This window comes from Chrysochloris asiatica, unplaced genomic scaffold, assembly GCF_000296735.1.
Source record: "Chrysochloris asiatica unplaced genomic scaffold, ChrAsi1.0 scaffold00021, whole genome shotgun sequence".
NCBI classification, from domain to species: domain Eukaryota; kingdom Metazoa; phylum Chordata; class Mammalia; order Afrosoricida; family Chrysochloridae; genus Chrysochloris; species Chrysochloris asiatica.
The window spans coordinates 11,456,102-11,466,441 of NW_006408539.1; the positions used below are offsets into that span (position 1 = coordinate 11,456,102).

Here is a 10,340-nt window from a genome sequence, read left to right on the forward strand (position 1 = left end):
CATTATCCTACAGTGCCACACCAAGAGCCATTGAAGAGATGCAAATCAAAACAAGAAGAAGGTAGCTCACAGCAGCATTAATAGCAAAGTTCAAAAATCAACAAATGCTGGCGAGGATGTGGAGAGACCCAGACCTTCCTATGTTGCTGGTGGGACTGTAAAATGCTTCAACCACTATGGAAAATGGTGTGGCACGTCCTCAGAAAGTTAGAAATAGAAATATCATATGATCCAGGAATCACTCTACTTGGTAAATATCCACAAGAAATCAGAGCCAGGACACAAGCAGATGCATGTGCACCAATGTTCATTGCATCTCTATTCTAAATAGCAAAAAGTTGGAGACAGCCTAAATTCCCATCAGTGGAAGAGTGGATAAACAATTTTATCCCATACAGATAGTTCTTTAAAAGACACAATGTTTAAAAGAAGCATTCTTAATCAATTTAGCTGAGCTGCTTGGTTTCATAAGGACGTCAGGGATAGTTTGGGTGTGAGGTTTAAAGATGATCTCAGGGTAATAGTTTCAGGAGAGGCAGGTATTTTAGATGGTTGGTCAAAGGAGGTCTCTGTGACCAAGGATTTGGATCAGCAACCTGAAGGAAATGGGAGAGCCAGTCCTGGGCTATTTGTGGAGAGAACTTTCCAGGTGGAGGAGGGGCAAGAGCAAAGGTCCTGGGGTAGAAGCATGCGACTAGGCTGACTCACATCTTTGAGCTCTTCAGTGACTCAGAACTGAGTTAATGAGTTAAGCGCTGAACTAAGCAGTTGTCCCCCCCCCCTCCATATTTCTCCTCCTCCCTTTTTAAAAAAATAGTTTATTGTCTATGAGGTGAAATTTACACAGTGAATTAGGCTCCCATTTAACAATTTTTATACAAATTGTTCTGTGACATCTGTTACAATTGTCACAGTGCCCTAGCATTCTCATTATTTCCATTCTGTTCTGTTTCCATTGATCTAACTTCCCTTCTCCTTGCCTTCTCATCTTTGCTTTTGGTTAAAAGTTGACCACTTGGTTTCAAACAGTTAGTTGCTTAAGGAGCACGTTGCTCACAGGTGATATTGTTTATTTTATAATTGAATCTATTATTTAGCTGAAAGGTAATCGCCCAGATAGTTTCAGTTCTCGGTTAAGGATGTCTTAGAGTGAGAGTTTCAGGGGTTCCTCCAGCCTTTATCAGTCCAGTAAGTCTGGTCTTTTAAATGAATTTGAGAGTTTTTTGTTTTGTTTTGTTTGATTTTGGTTCTACACTTTTCTCCTATTCTAATTGGACTGTTTTATTGTGTCCTCAGTCAGAACCGTTGGTAGTGGCAGCCAGACACCATGTAGTTCTCCTGGCCTCAAGTTGGAAGAGGCTGTGTTCTGTGTGGGCTGTTAAGCGTGTGGGCTCATTTCTTTCTTGAGTCCATGTTGCTGATGTTGCTGTGTGCTGTTGAGTAGGTTCCGACTCATTGCAACCTTGTGGGTTTGAACTGCTGACCTTGCGGTTAGCAGTTCAGTGCCACACTCAGTCTTTGGTTTCCTTCATTATCTTTTACTTCAGACAATACTTGCATCTGAGATTGATTCTAGAAAGATTTGAAGACCCCAGGTGCTTCTCACCAAGTGAGGATATAAAACAATAACTTTGTGAACTCTGTTATGCCAACTAAGTTATCCCATATGACTGTGGTCCCAAGCTCTTCAACTCAATAAATCAATTCCATGAATTGTTAGGATATGTGTAGGAAGGCTCTGTAACTGTGCAGATATATATATATATATATATTCAGCACACCTAAGCTTGTATCTACATATGCCTACTAACCTCAAAGTCAGCAATTCAAAACTACCAACTGTCCCGTGGGAGAAAGATGAGGCTTTCTGCTCGTGTAAATATTTACAGCCTCAGAAAACCTATTCAGGATCACTATGAATTGGAACCAACTCCATGGCACACAACCACCACCACCACCACGACAGATGTACCGGAAAGGAATAGAGACTCACTGTACCAAAAAGAAATGGCTGGTGTTCAAGAGGTAGCATATGATCAAGAACTACTGGTATTGAAGGAAGACGCCCAAGGTGCAAAGAAGAAATTGGCAAATAACAAGGCTCTGGGAATTGATGGAATATAAAGTGAAATCTTTCAACAAACTGATGTGGCCCTGGAGGCACTCACTCATCTATGCCAAGAAATTTGGAAGACAATTACCTGGTTAACAATTGGAAGAAATCCATATTCGTGCCCATCCCAAAGAGAAATAAGCAAAAGGAATGCAGAAATCCTTGGGCAATATCATTAATAACACATAAAAGTAAAATTTTGCTAAACTCAGAAACAGCTGCAACAGTACATTGACAGGGAACTGCCAGAGGTTCAAACTGGATTCGAATGAGGATGTGGAATGAGTGATATCATTGCTGATGTCAGATGGATCTTGGCTGAAAGCAGAGAATACTAGAAAGATATTTACTTGTGCTTTTTTAACTATGCAAAGCTTTCCAAATGTGTGGATCATGACAAGCTATAAATAACATGTTGTTGTTGTTAAGTGCCATGGAGTTGATTCCGACACATAGCGACCCTGTATAGGGTTTCCGAGGAGCAGCTGGTGAGCTTGAACCACTGACCTTGCAGTTCAAACAGCTTTGGAGTCTGGCTCATTAACCCACAACACCACACCAGGGCTCCATAAATAACATAGAAGAGAATAAATATTCTGGAACACTTAGTTGTGCTCATTAAGAACCTGTACATAGACCAAGAGGTAATCATTCATATAGAACAAGGGGTCACTGGATGGTTTAAAATAAGGAAAGGTGTGTGCCAGGGTTGTATTCTTTTGTCATACTTATTCAATCTGTTTGCTGAGCAAGAAATCCGAGAAACTGAATTATATGAGGAAAAATGTGGCCTCAGAATTGGAGGAAGACTCATTAACAACTTGTGATACACAAATGATACGAACTTGTTTGCTGAAATGGAAGAAGACTTAAAATACTTACTGATGAAGATCAAAAACCACAGCCTCCAACATGGATGTGGTAAAGAAACATCTCAATGTAAAGAAAGCAGGAATCCTCACTGCTGGACCAATAAATAGCACCATGATAAATGGAGAAAAGACTGAAGTAGTCGAAGTCTCATCTTGCTTGGATCCTCTATCAACACTCATGGAAGTAGCAATCAAGAAATCAAACAATGTATTGTATAAGGCAAATCTGCTGTACAAGACCTCTTTTAAATGTTGAAGAACAAAGATGTCAGTTTGAGAACTAAGGTGCGCCTGACCCAAGCTATGGTATTTTCAAACCTCATATACATATGAAAGTTGGACAGTGAATAAGGAAGACCGTAGAAGAACTGATGTGTTTGAGTGATGGCATTGCAGGAGAATATTAAAGTCTCATGTAAAGATTTCCAGTCTCAGAAACCTCAGGGAAGAGCTCTACTCTGTCCTAGAAACCCCCAGATCAAAAGCAAATCTGCGGCCATTGGGGGTGTCCCCGTTCTGACTCTTAATGATAGGGCTTCTGAGACTGGAGATCTTTAGGAGAGCCTCATCTTTCTCCCTTGGAGTGGCTGGTGTGTTGGAGCCACTGACTCTGTGGTTAATAGTCTGGTGGTCATCCTATAGTGCCACCAGGCCTCCTCACTCTGTCCTTAGGGTCACAAGAAGTCAGAATCAACTCAAGCAATGATAGGGATTTTGGAGTCTGACTCCAGAGATGGACTCATACCCATCTACATTATTGTTGTTGTCGTGAAGTGCCATCAAGTCAGTTCCAACTCATAGAGACCCTATGTATAGGGTTTCCAAGAAGCAATTGGGAAGTTTGAACCACCAACCTTATGATTCAAATCGACCTTGTAGTTCAGTGCATTATCCCACAGTACACAGACTCTTCATCAATGGGTCCCTGCCCACCCTCCGGGCTGGTCCTAGTCTGTCCCTACACATGGCTGAATATGGGCATCTTCCATATTCAGCCTGAGGAGCAGGATGAGAGAAACCATCCCAGATCCAATCTCCTCTGACAAGCTCCTCTTGAGTTCATCTGGGCCTCAGGTATGCTCCAGAGAAGGTTCTAAGAGGATCCAGAACAGGACTCAGACTCCTTAAGTGGCACTCAGTGTCCATAAGTGGGTTTTGGGACTCAGGATCCATGAGCAGGACTTGAGATCTGTGAAGGGAATTTAGGCTGAGGATTGTAAAGTGCTGGGGCTGCCCCAGTGTTGCGGTGATGGTGCTTGTGTGGTGGTGTGGTGATGGTGGTGGTGGTGATGATGGTAGTGATGGTGGTGGTGGTGATGGGGGTTGTGATATGATGGTGATGTTGGTGGTGATGCTGGTGGTGATAGTGATGGTGATTGTGTGATGATGGTGGTGGTGATATGGTTTTGGTGGTGATGATAGAGATTGTGATATAATGGTGATGTTGGTGGTGATGGGGGTGACGGTTGCGGTGGTGATGCTGGTGGTGATAGTGATGGTGATTGTGTGGTGATGGTGGTGGTTTGGTGCTGGCGTGCCATCAACTCTGTACAGGGTTTCCAAGGCTGTAAATCTTTATAGAAACAGAAAGCCCCATCTTTCTCCTGTGGAGCAGCTGGTGAATTCGGACCACTGACCTTTCAATTAGCAGCCCAGCTGCAGGGCAACTTATCCCAGTGCTGTGGAGTTCAGACAAACCAGGAGGTCAGGAGTGATGAAGAAGAGGTGTAAAGAAAGTGACATTACATAAACAACTGTGAGGCAGAGTAAGGGGAGGCAGGAAAGATGAGGGGCAGGAGTCGTCTGCATGTAATGGGGCAGAGGTGGAGGGAAGTTTCATGGGATGCCGTCAGCTGAGCCAACAGGCTGGCAGAAAATGGCTGTGAAGCGTAGGGCAGAGACGTGTGCCTAAACCAAACCTTGTTCTGTGTCCCACCTCTTTCTCTACAGAGCTGGACTCATAAGGTTCCAGCTCTGCCCCACTCTAACTGACCGACTACCTTTGTCAAGTAACTTCCTTATATTCACCTTGAAGCCGCATGTTGATCAAATGATCTCTAGGCTCAGCTGTTGTGATTTCACCATAAGTGAGATACCCCATCTCTTCAGGCCTTCAAAGTGTCTGACTGAGATTCTGTGATAGTAAAGTCGGAATAGGCTTGAGTTGCCTCAAGAACTTCCCTAATGGCATCTGCTCTATGTTCTCAGAAGGTGTTAACAGAATGACATTTTTGGAGACATTCAGACTAATATGAAATCAAGGTATCATTCCCTGACCATCTCAAGGTCTTGCAAGGGGGCTTTTGGATGAATCTGTCACCTGTCCCGGACTAGCACTGGTTTGTCCTGAAAGGCCGGCACCAGGCTGAAGATAGCTGCCTGTGCCCTGGTTTCCATTCCCCTAAAAAGATGAGTAAGCACCTGGGAAAAGCCGAGTGGCCCACAGTTTGGCTACTGTGACCTCATTCCCCTGAGACTCTTCCCCAGAGTCACAACTGTAATGTGATGAAGGACAGTGGATTCTCAGCAGCCGGCCTATTACCCCCGGGGGTGAAATGGGAGTGTCTCGTCAACCCCTAGGCAGTAGGCATTCAGGTGACACTCCAGGCGTGGTGTGAGGAAGGGCCCTGGTGCATGCTGTATTCATTCAGGAGGAATGCGACAGGGGCCACCCCGGCCCAGTGCTGGAAACACAGAGGCATTTCAGGTGCCAGGAAGTTCTACCAATCATCCTTAAGACTTATTATACCTACTTAAGCTCACAGGAACACAAAGTTCACAAAATGCTTCCTAATCTTGGATGATAGCATTTTCTATCTTAGCCAAGATGTAGCAAGATTCAGTCATCTTTATTTCTACCCAGTGATTTTCTGATCAGGCACTTTAATGATATTTCACCCTCCAAAGGAGGGAAAAACTGCCAAATTTTCTTTATCTTTCTTTTCTCCAAATTACCCTATTTCAATCAGTTCCCAAGTTATAACTTGGCATGGGGAACATATTTAAAACACAAACTAGCTATTATTTTTTATTGAGTATTCTAAAATCTTGCATGTGTTAACTTAACCCCCATATTGATCCTATTATGCAGATATTATTTTGCCCTCATTTTATCCTCCCATTACCTAGGAATCTGAGGCTTATAGAGGGGAGATAACTTGACAAGATGACACAGGTGATAAAAGATAGACCTGGGATTTAAATTTAGACAACCTAGTTTCAGGTTGGCAAGAAAAACACGAGGCCAATATTATAATAATGAACTTTTAATCTTTGAAAGGCATTTGCACACCATACGATTCATTTTCTTAACTGGTATTTAACGTACTGGCATTAGTCCAATTGGGTGGTATAAATGGTTAATGCACTTGGATGCAAACTGAAAGGTTTGCAGTATGACAGCACACAGAGGTACCTCAAAAGAAAGTCCTGGTGATCTATGTCCCAAAAATCAGCCATAGAAAACCCTGTGGAGTTCAGTTCTGTTCTGATACACATGGGGCATCATCAGTCACAATCAACTCAATGGCAACTGGTTTTGGTTTTATAAGTCAACAGCTGTTCCTCAAGAGAAAGATGAGGCTTTCTGCTCCCGTAAAGATTTACAGCCTCAGAACCCTGTACAGGGTCGCTATGAGTTAGAACCAACTCCACGGCACATAATAACAACAACTCTACAAACAGGTGTTTAGGAGGTAAAGCATTTTTCATCCTAGGCAACACCTTGAAATCCCCTGGGATTCTGACTTCATCAGTCAGGTATGAAGCCCAAGCGTTGGTGGTTTTTAAAGTCCACCTGGTGATGATAAAGTACAGTTACAAATCAGACGGTCTGTTGTAAAAAGCTCAATTTTCAAAGACTGCTAGTACCCATAATATTTACTCCAACGTAGTAAAATGAGCCTTGATGTGGTGCTGTAGGATAAGCACTGGACTGCTAACCATGCTAACCACAAGGTCAGCAGTTCAAACCCACCTGTCGTTCTCAGAGACCCTATCCAGGGTCGATTAAGTCAGAAATGATTCAATGGCAAATAGTAATAACAAGTAGTAAAATGCTTTCATATCTACAATTCTATTGCACTATCATCTTTCTTAGCACTACAATGAAATACTTTTTATTGAATCTTTAATTTTTAAGGTTTAATAAGCTGCTCTGTTGGACCACAGTAAGCCGCTTCCTTCTTATCTGTGGCCTCCCTGTGTTGGGTTCTTCCCAGTCTAATTCACCCATCTGCCTCTGGGCTTCATTCCTTGACACTCTTATAAATAATAGGGTTGTCTACTCTCTTAGTCCTGTAGAAACATAAAATAATATTGATAGTAAATCTCACTTCTTTAACAGCATCCCTTGAATTAAAACACATGCACTCAAAGCTTTTCTTCTGGTTAAAATGTGTGTACAATGTTTTGGTTTAAAGCGAGACTATAATTAAATGATCAAGAAATGTGTACTGAGTGCACAGAGGGAATAAGAGAAAGGGAAGGGTGGGAAACATACAAAGATGTCCAGTTCCATTGGAATACAACTCTCATTTGTTGTAAACACGTGTTGTCTGTGGCTGCTTTTGAACTACATCAGCAGAACTGAGTAAATGTGACAAACCATCTGACTTGCACAACCTGAAATATGTACTCCCTGACCCTTTATAGAAAAAGCTTGTCAACCCGGATTTAAACAAATAATATATATATGTATATGTATATAACCACCTACCCATCCGTCATTTTAATGTTGCAGGGACTGTAGCAGGCTCTAAGGGGTGCATTAGTGTAAAACAGAAAAGGTTCCTGTTCTGATGAAGCCTACAGTCTGCAAAGCTATCCATCAACCCTACTCAGTAAATAACCTCCCAAAGACAGGTCAATGTTATCCACTCAAAGGAGAAAACAATGTTTGGAACTGGACAGATCCATGGAGAACTAGATAGAATTGCCCATGAACTTTAAGGATAGATTCTAAATTCAGTGGGGTGAAGAAGGAGGAGGGGAAGGTCTTGGCAAGATGGGATGGAGAAGCAGGAAAAGTCCAAGCCATAATGGTTGATGGTTGTATACCATTGAGTCGGTTCTGACTCATAGCAACCCTGTAAATTTGTACAGGAGCAGAAAGCCTCATCTTTCTCTTGAGGAGCGATTGGTAGATTCGAACTGCTGAGCCAACCTTGTGGCTAGCAGCCCATCTCATAATCCACTATGCTACCAGGTCTCCTTATGCCATAGTGGAAGGACAGCAAATGTCAGTTTAACTGTCTATATGGGAGTAAGTATGTGGGAGCAGAGAAAAAGGACTGGCGTCATTTGTTTACGGCTTGTCTTCCATACTGGATTCTAGGTTATATGAGACTGTGAACAAGGTCTGTGTTGCTCACTCCTAGCTCTAGCATTAGGCAAAATGGTGGGCATATTATTTAAAGTATTAGAAACAAATAACCATTTTGAACGTCAGGCTAGAGATGTTGTAAGGCAGATGAATCAAGCATTTTAACCATGGCAAAATTATCTCTCATCTCACTTTGGAACAAAAGAGCCAATGGGCAGATAAGAAAGCTAGAGCTTGTTTAACAACTGCCTCATCACAAGCCTTTTATGAGCATTAAATCGTTGAATTCTCTCAGCCACCCTTTTACTTTACACAGCAATAAACTGAGTTTCACAGAGGCTAAAGAACTGGCCAAGGTCACACAGCCAGAAAACAGAATAGCTGGAACTCAAACCCAAGGCTGGTTTTTTTTCATTCTCAGACCAAAGGCTACCAGTTCCTCTTGCTTATCAGTGGTCAATAGCATGCCATGCTCTGCAGAACGCCAAGTTCCTCAGAGCCTCACCCCCACTGCCCCAGAGAACATCACCATAGTTCAGTGACACTGGGGACCAAAGCCCAGACTCCCCACCCAGCTTCAAGCAGATCAGGTCCTCATTTTCTCGATTTTACAAATCAAGTTTTTTAATTTCATTCTTAGAGAATGAAAACAAAGCAGGAACCACTGTACCTATAGCTGCTATGAATCTGAATTGACTTGAAAGCAATGAATTTCCTTTTTGCTGTGGGTCCTGGTCCATGCTACTTCCTAAAATAATGACAGAAATAAGGTTTCCAGTCTTAACCCCATCACCAGTTGGCTGTGGGATCATGGTCAGTCACTGTACCCTCCCATCTTACACATGAACGACTGCTTAATCCTAGCTCACTTTCTTACAGATAATGTCTTTATTTTGTTGTTGTTGAGAATGTTGTTGTTGTTGTTAAATGCTGTGAAGTATCAAGTCAGTTCCGACTCAAAAAGACCCTGTATAAGGTTTCTGAGGCTGTACATCTTTACAGGAGCAGAAAGCCTCAACTTTCTCCCGCGGAGTGGCAAGCCAAACACCAATTCAACAGTGTCTACACGTGCCATTTACTTGCAGTGATTACATTCTTTGAGCCGTGTAATCATTCTCAACCTCCTTTTCTGAGTGCTCCTTTCCCATTAGCAAAAATGCACTGCCGACAAAGGTAACTGCCTACTCTTTCAAGTGTTGTTGTTGTTGTGAAGTATAGCAGAGTCCGTTCCAACTCATAGCAACCCTGTACAGTGTTTCTGAGAAGCAGCTGGTAGGTTTGAATGACTGACCTCATGGTTCTCAGTTGTTGCTATTAAGTGCTGTCGAGTTGGTTCCGACTCAAGTGACCCTGCATAGGGTTTCCAAGGAGCAAGTGGTGAGCTTGAACCACCGACCTTGCAGTTCAAACCAACTTTGCAGTCCAGTGCATTAACCCACAGTGCCATACCAGGACTCCAGCTGTTGTTAATTTGTCCCATACACCAGATCTCAAAAGAGCATGATGGTCAAGGAGACATTCTTTGCAACTTAAACTGTTATTAATTTTAAGAAGACTGCAGAGGATAATTTTGTTTTAAAGAGTACCACAGGGCAATAGTTTCAGGAGCTCACCCAGCCCCCATGGTTCCAGAAAGTCTGAAGTCCATGAAAATTTGAAATTCAATTCTGCATTTCCCCCCTTTTGATCAGGAATCTTCTATGGGATTTTTGATCAAAATGTTCAGTGATGGTAGCCAGGCAGCACCCAGTTCTTCTGGTCTCAGGGCAAAGGAAACAATTGTACATGGAGGTAATTAGCCCCATATGCCACATCCTCTCCCTATTCCTGTCTTCATCCTCTGTTGTTCCAAATGAACAGCTATCAATTGTTTTGCCTTAGATGGCTGCTTTATCTAGCATGTTTTCTTAACGTTCTCAAGAAAGCAAGATTAAATGAAAAGATTGTTTAATGAATTAAAATGTCTGGGTCACCTTGAATAATATCCTAGATAAAGTTGAAATACCATAATGGCAGCAAATTAGGACGTGTA

The 10,340-nt window shown here is 42.4% G+C and overlaps 1 protein-coding gene across 1 annotated transcript in view; it reads right to left on the minus strand.

Annotated features, from left to right (window-relative positions):
• Positions 1-10,340, minus strand: part of ALPK2 (alpha-kinase 2) — a 133,742-nt gene that overhangs the window by 114,365 nt on the left and 9,037 nt on the right. The window lies entirely within an intron of this gene.